The 13,000-nt window shown below is 41.0% G+C and overlaps 1 long non-coding RNA gene across 1 annotated transcript in view; it reads left to right on the forward strand.

Annotated features, from left to right (window-relative positions):
• The window catches only part of LOC122462525, a 207,503-nt gene that overhangs the window by 60,703 nt on the left and 133,800 nt on the right, over window positions 1-13,000 (forward strand). Inside the window, exons 2-4 of the long non-coding RNA XR_006285112.1 lie at window positions 672-723; window positions 1,949-2,043; window positions 5,800-6,242. This is a non-coding gene — a long non-coding RNA (uncharacterized LOC122462525). The remainder of the gene's footprint in view (window positions 1-671; window positions 724-1,948; window positions 2,044-5,799; window positions 6,243-13,000) is intronic.

Genomic DNA, 13,000 nt, shown 5'->3' on the forward strand with positions numbered 1-13,000 from the left:
ATACCCTTCAATACCTGTAGTCCAGTCATGACTACTATTCCACCATGTTTCTGTTATCCCTATAATATCTGGTTTCACTTCCTGCACCAGTAGCTCTAGTTCCTCCGTTTTGTTACCTAGGCTCCTCGCATTGGTGTACAAACATCTTAATTTTTGCTGTTTGGCCTTGCTCACATGCTGTACCCTATTAGGCACGGTCCCCTTCTGGGATGTTGTAACTTAAGAGGCAGGTTTAGCTGACAAGGAAATCTGGAAAATAACACTGTAGTCAGCCAAAAGATCTGTTTAAAAAGAAGGGAGCAATACAGCATATGGTACTATAGTACAAAAAGATACTGATAGCTAAGAATTTGAGAAAGACAGTCAGAATCTGATCAGCTGTTTTGTGGGGCTGAATAAATGACTGAAGGGGAGAGGGATGGTGGTGTTGTAAGAGAGGCAACTGAGTAAGGGGTTAATGAATGGGCTAGGATTGAATATAGCTAAAGCGGTAGGAGAGGCAATGGTTGTGAACTAGACACTGACGGAGTGGTGAGGGTTGGAGAGAAAATATGGGATGGAATAAGCAGAGGAAGGGGAAGAAATATGCTACAAAATCATAAATTCGGCAAGGTACATGCCAAATATCACCTCAGAAATATAATCTTTCTTCTGTTTCCTTTGTGTTTCAGCTGTTATGCCACAATTCTTCGAAGGAGTGCATATGTGCTTAACTTTAAGCAGGTAAGTCGTCCTGTTGGAGTCTCTAAATCTTTTGCCTAAGTCTTTGCAGGATGACGGCCCTTTACACTGTAAGTCTGTTGTCCAATTTCAGATCTATAAATTGCCTAGCATATGTTGGCTACTTAATTAATAATCAAGTTTCAGGTGAAATAGAACAGTTTTAAAAAGGCAATACACGTCACTTCTGCATGTTGGGATCTAAATGATAAATACTTTGATGGCTATTGGAGGTATATTATAATTGCCAATTAAATGTTTACAATTAACAAGAAAAGATTCCACTATGGAGATTAAAAATCAGGTGGTAGGGGTTACATAACTAGCTGCAAACTGAAATCATATTTTTGTTGACAACCAACTTTTCTTTTCACCCATGCACACATTGATTGTATATATGTAGCTGGCATTCACACTGACCTTCATTCCCTGATGTCGTCCCTTCAGCTCTGTTTATAATGGAATAGCACAGAGGAAGAGTATGGGGAGACATCTGTCACCTTCCCCCTGCTCTACCAAAGTCCCACCACACCATTCTATCAAATGGCATTCACTACTTCTGAGATTTTTCTTATTTATAAAACTACATCATGCAAATGAAGTAAGACCTTTAAAATAAATCAAACAAGAATGGAGACAGCAATATTTACTCTTCATACCCACATGTAAGGGAACCACTACCTCCTTCCACCCAGAACTGCTAGAGAAAACACCTTCCAAGGGCAATTCCATGGTCCCTAAGTACTAACACAATTTGTAGTAACCACTTCATGCCTTTTAAAAGTAAATATTTTTATTAAAATATTAGTAGCCCTCATCCCATGAACAGATGCTGTAAAAGGAAGCATTAACTAAGAGTCAAAGCTATAGCATTATAACAGTACAGATTGCAAAGACAGATGAATTATGATCATTTGTCTCATGGTTGCAATCCAATGCCTTTAAAGGTTCAATTGTATTTTATATATGAAACAGAGGAATTCCTCATCTAGATGACCCATGCTTAATTTAATAAATCCTATCTAACATTTTACTTTTTGAATATTTCTTGTTAGTTTCAGAACCGAACCAAGCATACAGATAAAAGCGACCCTCAACAAAGACACTGTGAAATCAATTAATATTTCAGTAATTCTGAGTTTTGGAGTAACCTACCAAAATAAAAGGAAAACAGAATATATTCAATACAAGCCCTTAATGAGCAAAACATGTTTTTGAATTCAAACAGCTTGATAACAACGATATAACAAGGTTAAGAGATCACATCCACAGATCAGAGGGAAAAGGTTATGAAGAGAAAAAAGAGGTATAGACAATATACAAGTAAGTATGTTATCTTTTCAAAGGCTTGCATTCAGCCCATGATTTGCATTGTGCCTTAATACCATCATCATATTCCTAAACATTTAGACCCAAACAATGCTTTTTTTAGTCCTGTGAATAATTCTGTAGATACCTCTTGAAGTTAATGGTGCTAATAATGGGAGTAAGGTGAGCATTATTTGGCTCTTGGTCTGGGACTTACTGATTTAAATTCCTGTATTAGAAGGATCAAGTCTACTATTGGATTAAATGTTTTGGGGTATGTTTTTAGCTGTGTTAAGGCCTGGCCTTTCATTTTACAGGCAGAAGTTGCATGCACAAAATTCATGCAAGTATTTTGATACAAACAGAATGGATTGCTGGTACAAATCTCAGTATTTGGACCTCTAGTTAGCTGCACAAGGATTGAGATTTCCATTTTAACTTTGGACATGCATTTTGCAGGCATAACATGTTCCCCAAAAAGGGAAGCAGCCCTTCTGATTATGTGCCCCTTTGTATCACTCAAATAGTCTATATTATTATTTGCAATTACTTTTGTCACAAATGTCTTATGTCATCTCCAAAGCTTTTGCCATAAATTGCTTAGGTCCATTTCATTACCACTCATCGAGCTGGCCATAGCTGAATTTTTTGTAAACTATCTAGTTGTGTAAAGATAACTTGGCAAATTATGCAGCCATGGGGAAAAAAATCCTCAAGGAGCACTTTTTATCATTTGCGGAAAACACCCATTTTTTCATGGTTTGTGTGTATAAAAACATCTTCTGTATTTTCCACAGTATGCATCCGATGAAGTGAGCTGTAGCTCACGAAAGCTTATGCTCAAATAAATTGGTTAGTCTCTAAGGTGCCACAAGTACTCCTTTTTTTTTATGAATACAGACTAAGACGGCTGTTACTCTGAAACCTGTCAATATAAGACAATGATGATGTTTGTTATTATTGTTTGCTTTACTACAATTCTTATAATAAAAACTAGTTAGAACTCTTGTTTTCTCAGTTGAAACACTCACCACATCCCTGTAACTTAAAGGGGAGGGGGCAGAAATAATCTTTCGGAAGACACTGGTGAAATGGGATAGTTCAGACTTTAGGAATCAGATTCCCAGTGTGTTTAAATGCATTAACAATTCGGAGTTTCATTTTATAGCTAATTTTACCATTCACAGAACAGGAATGAACTTCTTTTGTATAAATGTAATTTGAAGCCACAGGCTTATAATTAAACATATATAACCACTTTAATGGTCAGTAAATGACTATATTAATGTTCAGATAGGCAATTGCAGCCAATAACAAATGAAATGCAAGTACTAGCTTCACCTCAGGCTGCTGACAACCAAATTAGTTAACTGCTGGTGGTAACCGATTTGTTGAGTATTTGAGCGCAGTGTTGTTTCTGGGCAGTTTACTAAAAGCGAGATTAAGCAGGAGATGTAGGATATGAGCCTGATTCTGAGAAGTGCTATCCATTATATCTACAGTTTTATGCTTGCATTTTTTGTGCACATATATGCTTTCATCCACCTCATCTCATTTAATATATTTATATGGCCCCCTATTGTGATAGTATCTGAGTGCTTCCCAGCTATTTAAAAGTAGACATATCAATTACAATTTCTCTCTTGCTTTCTTCTTTCCCAGTCTTCAGGAGAAATAGCTCAATTCATGCATCAGCTTTCATTGATCCATTTGTTTATGTTTATCTCCGTGAGTGTGTGGGTGTGTTGTATAAAGATGAGAATTAGGACTAAATTATTGAGGGAAAGCTAAGTTAAGTGATTAAATTTGAATTTAGTCAGACAGTGTTGAGGTACGCGGAGGGTTTTTGTTTTGTTTTAATTGCTTATAGGAGTGAATTCCATAGTCTAGCACCAAGTCAAGAGTAAGTTCTGTCTTCAGCACTCATTAGATTCTTCATATTAATTGACAGTTTTATTACTCTGTGGAACATATCTGTTGTGGTCCTCTAATCTGAAAAACCTAGAAAGTGTTGATTATATTAATATGCTACACTTGTAAGAAAATCTGCAGACTTACAGGCTAAATGTATAGCCATTTGGCCTTCCTCAGGAAAATTATAGTAGTATATATGCAGCCCAACACTTCAACAGGAAAATATGTGTCTGTGACAGACAGCTGGCAGCTAGCTGGTGAGCCAGCACTCTGATCACTTAGACACCAATCAGTTTCTCTGGAGAAGGCTGATTGAGGTTACGCAGCTAATTAGCTGATCAGGCTGGGAGGGCTAAAGAATCAATTTAGCCATCAGCTGAGGGTACAAAAGAAGACACAGGAAGGAAGTGAGGAGGGGAGTATCTGGGCAAGCCTAACCCAGTATGCACTGAGATCTCAAAAAAGGGAGCCCTTTGTTCCTTCCTGGCCATGGGGAAAGGGTGAAATGGGAAGAAGCTCAGTAAATACTTTGCTGCATGAGACTGTATTAGTGTTGGTGATGGCAACTCCGGGGGAATTTATTTATGTTCCTACTTACTGGACAGAGTCTGAGGGCTTGGCTACACTTGTGAGTTACAGTGCAATAAAAGAGCCCCGGGCGCACTAGCTCACAACCCGTCCACACTGGCAAGGCTTGTAGAGCGATCTTACTCCGTGGTTACAGCGCTGCTGGTACTCCACCTCGGCCAGTGGAATAACGTTTGCTGCGCCCTCGCTGGAGCACCGTGGCGTCAGTGTGAACGAGTTGCATTGCTGCGCTCTGATCAGCCTCTGGAAACGTCCCATAATCCCCTTAACTCAAGTGGCCACTCTTGTCATTGTTTTTGAATCGCTGCAGGAATGCGGATATGCCCTTTTAAAGCTCCATTTCTGACAGCCGGCTACTTATCTGCTCCGAGACAAAGCAACCATTACTGTGGAATGCTGTGTGTGTGAGAGAGAGAGAGGCGATGGGGCAGGGGATGGGGGTCTGCTGCTGTCTGAACTTACAAGACAGCATGCTGACATGCTTTCAGCCCCCCAAAAACCCACTCTCTCTCCCCCTACATACACACAACACACTCCCTGTAACACTCCACCGCACCCCCCACATTTGAAAAGCATGTTGCAATCACTTGCATGCTGGGATAGCTGCCCACAATGCACCGCTCCCAATGACACTGCAAGTGCCGCAAATGTGGCCGCACCAGTGCGCTTGAAGCTGTCAGTGTGGACAGACTGCAGCGCTTTCCCTACTGTGCTCTCCGAAGGCTGGTTTAACTCAAAGCACTCTACATTTGCAAGTGAATCCATGTCCTGAGAGGTTTCTGGGGCACCAGGGAATGGGGATGGAACATGCTGTGTTACAGCACCATATATGTAACCCTGTGATTGACTCCATGTCCTTGAATGTGGGCAAATTTTGTGATTCAATACAGTGAGGGGCTCTTTCGTGAATTCCTATTGCTTTGATGACTTACTCAAACCGTTTACAAATGGATTTTCAACAGCAACAAAGAATTATGGGCATAATGTTAACCTCACCCATACTGAGGTGATATTATTCTCAGTCCCCTCCATGTCAGACAATCTTCACAGAAAGGTATTCCCTGTCTTCATGGCAGTTGTAGGCAGACCAAATCTTTGCTCTGGGACTGGGCTTAGTGCTGTCCCCATCAGCCCCCCCAGAGGAACTCTAGAATTCTCTGCCTCCAACAGCACACACATTAGACTCCAGGTCTCCCTTTGTAGCAGAACTTTCACAGGATTTGTAAAAGATTTGTAACTAAATCTCTTCATTTCTTCATTGGTTTCCAGGTTTCTCTCAAAACTGCTAAATTCTGAAAAAAATGATGTTGGTTTTCTGAGGAGAGTTTGACTCAGAATGACAGATGGATGACAGCAAGAACACCGCTCCTAGCTGGTGTGAGGGCCAGGTACACGCTGAGTGAGTGGACAGGCCACAGCGAACTCAGCTCCCAGCCAGTGAGTGGGTGAAGCCCATGCTGAAAGAGTGGAGCAGGCTGCAGTGAACCCAGCCTCCCACCTGGCAAGTGGGAGAGGTCCATGCTGAGAGGGTGGAGAAGACTGTAGTGAATCCAGCTGTCAGCCAGCATGTGTCTCAGGTCCATGCTGAGAGAGTGGAGAAAGCGGCAATGAACCTTGCTCTCAGCCGGTGTGTGGATGAGGTCCACCCTGAGGTGGCTCAAGGAAGCTGTCTTCACTGAGACCAGGCCAGAATCAGTGGCACAAAACTGGGGGTAAGTAGCAACCTGAAGGAAGAAATTTCTGCTTCTAGCCAACAAGTGTACAAGGTGTCCATGCTGGGGTGGTTCAGGTTACAAAGCATCCCCCAGTCCCTGCAATGCCTCAGCTACCATGAAATGTGTCAGCATCTGTGACCTTTCTGATACCAGTGAGTCTGGCTCACTCCTCATTCTGTGCACTCCATCCCCACTCAGCCCAAACCCAGCAGCAAGGAGCATGGGGTGAAGTGATTCAGAACCCTTTCCTTGGGAAAGGATTTCTCTCCTCTTCCAGCCTCTAATGGATCCACAGGAAATCATGAAGTGGCTTCTGTTTTCCTTAGGGAGACATGCAAGATACATGCCTGCAGACTGTCCTTTTAGTGTCCCGGGTCATGTACTCACCCCCTCATAAGACCCCTCTCCCATTCTCTTGGTGATTTGGACCATGGAGGATATTGCTCACAGTTAACTCTTACAGGGGCAGCACAAAGTCTTAAAACTTTTTATGAGAGTCTCCCCTTTAGATTCTCCAAAGAGAAAAGGAAAATTTCGAAAGCTGGGGCTTTGAGCAAGATATTTCTGACTCTCAAAATAAGTTTCCCAGAATTAAGCACAAATGAGAGTTTAACTTCACAGGTCTTTATGTTTTTAGAAAATGAAACACCAAAAAGAAAGACCCCCCCGCCCCAAAAGAAAACAAAATAAAACAACTCCCCCACCTTCTTCCACCCTAGTTCTGCTGGAAATGGTTTGAATTGAATAACACTTTTAAACTTTTAATTTGCTACTGGCCTATACTAGTAGCAATTCAAAAAACTCCCCCAGTGCTGGAACAACTGGTTGGCATGTTGGGGATCAAGGGAGTGGAGTGAAAGCTGCCTAAATGCTCCTAGGGCTGATATGCCTTATGCATTTTTATTGTAACTAGTGTAACTATGGAATGTAGCAATATAACTCTTCTTTAGATTTCACTGGAGCAGTTTCAGGAGTGTGAGCGTCTTCAAATTTTAGTGTTCTATGAACCTAGACTTCAACAGATTCCTTTGCCATAACTCATTAATCCTTAGACACATCAACTGATTTCAGCACTTTTCTCAGTGTCTACAGTTACAAACACAGAGCAGAAAGGATTCTGATTTCAAATGGTGGACTCGGATAATAAAGCATTTCTTTAGTAACTTATTCAGTGCTTAAAAATGTTTGCATTTCATGTAGCAAGAATTTTGTTCATGGCATGTTTTGTTTCTGTGAGAGGTTAAAAGTACAGCCATGTTTACCCAAAGATCTTTTGGGTCTCATGAAACTTTCAAAACAAGGTTTGGGTGATTGGGAAGATCTTTGAAGGGGTTTGAAGAGGTCACTAGCTGCATTCCCAGCTCTGGAGAGACTGTCAGAAGGCTTTACAGGATCATTTTATATCTGGCAAAAATCTGGGAGACATATCTATGTTTACTTAACCTGACTTTGGCAAACAGATTTTGCTAAACTATAAAGTGTTGCATTTATGCCAGTATTATTAATAATCCCTTACATTAAAGACCTACATGCCAGTTTGGAGATACTGAACTTTGTTATTCATAATAAAATAGGGGAGGAGAGAGGAATGCGGAGGAGGAGTTGAACTATCTGATGGCACATTTTCTGTTGTCCCATATGTCTTGTTTTGCTTACTATCCCTGCAGTTAATATTGCAGTGACCAAAGCTTTAAGCTGATAAATGTGGTTGGAGGTGGAGGAATCTCACTTTCATGAGGACCATATGTCATCCCATCTTAAGCCAAAGAAATTAAAATGGGGCGAACAACATTCCTAGTAAAAATAGCTGCTATTCCTTTAACAGAAAAGAAATAGGAAGACATCACTGCTGACCTGCCTCCTTGGAAACTGTGAACATATCAGTTCACTCTCTCTGCCAAGGCAATTGGTAGCTGTGGCCTGAGAGTGTACAGGCAAGGCCTTCCACAAAGAAAGAAAAACAAGTTTTTGCAGACACAGACTCCCCATCTGATCACGGTTTAAATAAACAAATACTTCTGTCAGATCTACCAGTGCTACAGTTGGTTTCCCACTCTTGTAGAAAATTCTGGTCAGCTATATTTATGTCCCTCTGTCCAGGTGGAGATAGATCTTAGAATATTTTTGAAGTTTCACTTTTATAGTTTTTCCTTTTATTTAGTCTATTTTCAGAAATAGCTCAGTTCCTATGGGAATCAATATACAAAGTATTATTCTTTGTAAAGTACACTTCAAAGCAGAAAGTTCAAGGCAAATATTATGTTAAAAGGTAGAAAGACTTGGCTACTTTAGTAAAGAGGACAGTATGTGGTTTGAGCAAATTGAGGTGGAAATTAAACTTAAATTGACCTTTATTTGGCAGCCATTACATTATAAAGTAACAAGAAAATATAATCTACCCTGGAGTCTTATGTTGGCTACAGATGAAGAGAGTACACTGGATCTTAATAATCTCAGTGTATTTTTGCCATGGGACATTGTAAATACAGATGTTGCGTCTTCGGTATCAGATAAAGTAGAGTGGAAAGATCAAAATAGTTCTTGGATTAGATGTGTGGAATGGTCAGCAATGTGATGGGCATTGGATACTACATGACTACAGGTTTCAGAGTAGCAGCCGTGTTAGTCTGACACCTTACAGGTGCCACAAGTACTCCTCTTCTTTTTACATGACTACAGTACAACATGACCAACAGAGCATAACTCGGACAATAAGGAGGATGGATCAGTAAGTAGTTGGAAATCTCAAAATCCTATATCTACTCTATAGCAGAGGCAGGGGACCATGCGGGTGATTCTGGTGATAATGTGGATAATGATTTTGTCAAGTCAAGTACACATGCTGGCTGGGTCTGAATGAGTTATCAAGGCTTTGTTAATAATGTTCTAGTGATAAGCCATAAATCAAAGTGCAATCATCAATCCATCTGTAGAGGGAGACCCAGAATAGTTTAGTAGTAACCTTCTAGTTGGAACACATGTTAATATGAAAAATAAGGAGCCTGCCAAGTTAAAGTAGGGTTTGCCATGGATAAACAATCTGTTTAAATTTGGGAATGCTGAATAGTAAAGCCAACTGACAGATTTGTTTGTGATATCCATAAATGATATCCAATCAGTGCTTTAGAAAAACTGGCCGTCCCTTGTCAATGATAGCAGGTCAGCATGATAGAGAATATATGTTACTAGCAACAACCCAGTATAATCATAACAGTTGAGAGAAGGAGACGAGGAAGTGATTGCTGGGGAGAACCAAAGCTGGGGTTAGGCAGGGCTGACCTTGCAATGGGAAAGGAGCAAATAAAAGAGTCAAGAATGGAGGAGTGTGAATTCTGGAGAGAATCAACAACCATATCAATGGAAGACAGGGATCAGAGGGCTGAACACAGACAAGAAGTCATCAGTGCTGATAGACTGGAAGTCACAGAAAGGCCAAGTGAAAAGGTGGAAAGAGCGAGAGCTCAAAAGGAAAACTTAAGCCGCCCAAACTATTCTGGAAACTCATCTGTTAAATCTTGGACTATGGACCTTTTCACACTCTACAAGATGGTGGTGAACATTTCCCCACCATGGGACTGATTCTTCAAACCCTTACCTGTTTTTTCTCATGGAAGTAGCCCCATTGGCTTTACTGGTGTTTGTGCCACTCTGACAGTGAGGAAGTGTCATCATAGGACTCCACAAACTTCATTAAAACAAAACAGCAAGGAACCTAGGTGTTGGGAGTTCTGTTCCCTGAAAAGTAATTGTTAGCTCCAAATGGTTTTGTTCCAAATGGTCTAGTGTAGGCAATCTTCTAAAAATAAAAATGCGTTGGCGGGAGCAGAAAATAAATACATCCTGCAAATAGACTTTTCTTTTAAATTTCTTTTGTTTTTCTTTCCATTTGTTTTTATTATGGAGAACAGATTTCTGTTGCCTGTGAGGTTACTGCATTGAGGAAATTACTGACTAGGCACTATAATTACATTAGGAGAATGCCAAAAAGGACTGTTTCACATTATTTAGACAATTTGATTACTCTTACTCATGATTTGAGAATGTGATAATCTAAGTGTTTCTTTAACTTTAGTGCTCAACCATCCTCCACAGTCATTTATACAAATAAATGAAATGTCAAGTTGAAAAGTCCCAGTTATAGAATTCCTGAAACTCTGTGTTGGTGCCCTTTGCTAGAGATACCATGTAAACCTCCTTGTCAGCTAATGTATACTATTGCAACTGTGAGTAAACTATAAGGTATCTGTATTGTCTCTAAATTTAAACCAGGATCCTTATATACAACAAAAGAATTCACAAGAAAAGTTGACTTCATCAAACCATGTACAAAAACACCTGCAGCTCTATTTTCTTCTTTAAAAAACCCAAATACAAATTAATTTAAACAATAAAATCTCTGCTCAGGAGAAAAAGTTCTACAACCTTTCTTTTCCTAAGGAAAATTATCTTAAATCATGGCCGTGAAATAAATGGTTGCATGTCAAAATGTTATAATGAAACATGCAACTGAGAAATTGGGACAAGGCTGTTCTGTGGTTAAAATATATGAATGAAAAACAAGAAAATGCTTGTGAGCAAAAAAAGGCAGTTGTGATGATTCATGGGTGAGGAGGTTACGTGCATCTTTTGTTATGAAATTGAGCCTTGGAGCCCAAGCTCTGTGGTTCCCAGATCTTCTAGGCTGTCAGCTCTGGGGCGGGGAGCCTGGAAGCCCTGGAATCCTGGCTCCAAGGCAGTTCATATGACAGGGCTTCCCCAAAGCCCCTGTAAACCCTGGCATCCCCCAACTCTGCATGGTGGGGCTACCCTGGATATGCACACACTGGAAGCTTGGGCTCCTCAGTAGCTTGTCAGACAAGCTGGTAGGAAACCAGGCAGGTCTCCTGCTTGCATTTCATCAGAAGTTCATTGAAACTGCTTTGATGAACTGGGATTTTTCTATGAAAAACTTTAGTCAGAAAGTTTCTGAGCAGATCTACAGCAGACTTATCAAAGGAAAAAACAGAGAAGGAGAACCTCAGAGACGTTGGTGAAGTTTGTTCTGATGGAATGAAGAGTATATATGTCAGACTAGGGGACTCAACAAGGGAGTGGGAGGAGGTTAAGTCCAGGCCATGCTTCAAGGTTTGGGGATGAAGGGTAGAAAGTAGTTAGATAGGCAGTTCGGACTGAGAGAGGCTTTTTCATGATGGGGACTGTGACAAAGTTCCTGCGCTACCTTGGTGGGTCTTGCGCTTATTGGTGGATTTGCTCACCTTGGAGCTTCACAGTAGCCCTCAGCTTGGCCGTTTTTCTGAATTCACAGTCCAGGTTGACTCCTCCTGTGTCTGACCAGGAGTTGGGAGGATTTGGGGGGAACCTGGGCCCACCTTCTACTCCGGGTTCCAGCCCAGGGCCCTGTGGAATGCAGCTGTCTAGGGTGCCTCCTGGAACAGCTGTGCGACAGCTACAACTCCCTGGGCTACTTCCCCATGGCCTCCTCCCAACACCTTCTTTATTCTCACCATAGGACCTTCCTCCTGGTGTCTGATAATGCTTGTACACCTCAGTCCTCCAACAGTCCGCGTTCTCACTCTCAGCTCCTAGTGCCTCCCAGCTCCTCACATGCACACCACAAACTGAAGTGAGCTCCTTTTTAAAACCCAGGTGCCCTGATTAGCCTGCCTTAATTGATTCTAGCAGCTTCTTGATTGGCTGCAGGTGTTCTAATCAGCCTGTCTTAATTGTCTCCAGAAGGTTCCTGATTGTTCTGAAACCTTCCCTGTTACCTTACCCAGGGAAAAGGGACCTACTTAGCCTGGGGCTAATATATCTGCCTTCTATTACTCTCCTATAGCCATCTGGCCCAACCCTGTCACAGGACATAAACTCATTCTTGCAGACAGAGAAACAAATCAAAGCAGTTAAAGATGGAGAGTAAGAGAGGGAGCAAGGGAGAACAGAAGGTGGGAGGGAGACAGGTCAAAGTTCATAAATATAAAGGAATCAGAACTATAATAAATAGATAGGGTGCAAGGCAGATGGAAATTGAGAGATCAGTAATAATCTGATTACTAATTTCTCCAATCCAATGTAAATATATCCTTGAGAGACCTGTGTATGAGACATTTTCCTTCCAAATTGCCTCTTAGGACAGAGTGTCTGAAACTGGATAGGATTTATCTAACAGTGGTTCAGATACTGTGTCAGGTATTAAATGAGTTAACATGTCAGCATTGCATCTTCCTTTCTAAATTAACTAAGAGCACGTATATTTTTTTCCTACTAATGGAATGTTTAATTTGTTTGTCTAAGGCTACTGATAGGTCAATAAGAGGGTTAGTAGTAGATATTGCTTGTTTCCTCCAGGGCCCTGAACCATCCCTTGGTTTCATATTTCCTCAGACTTGACTCATTTCAAAATTATTTTGTAGACCGACAGATGAAAGTATGTCTTTCATTATTAGGACAAAAGGGCAAACAAAAGGTTAGGAAACTGATGGGTATATACAAACTTTTTCCTTAGGGTTCAGAAAAAGAGAAATCAATGCACTGTAGTCTTTCTAGTGCAATTAGTGGCTTTAATGGTGTGAAAATTGCTGTACATAGTTGCTTTAAGCAGATACAAATGAAATGCATTGCTCTAGGATACAGTACTTGCTCTTTATAACATTCTGAGGGAGCTCCAGGCTGGCTTGAGCACTTGAACAATGGGAAATGGGTTAGGGTTTACAGTGTCCATGGCTTTGGGGAAGCCCTGTCATATGTACTGCCTT

The sequence above is a fragment of the Chelonia mydas genome, chromosome 12 (genome assembly GCF_015237465.2).
Source record: "Chelonia mydas isolate rCheMyd1 chromosome 12, rCheMyd1.pri.v2, whole genome shotgun sequence".
Taxonomy (NCBI): domain Eukaryota; kingdom Metazoa; phylum Chordata; order Testudines; family Cheloniidae; genus Chelonia; species Chelonia mydas.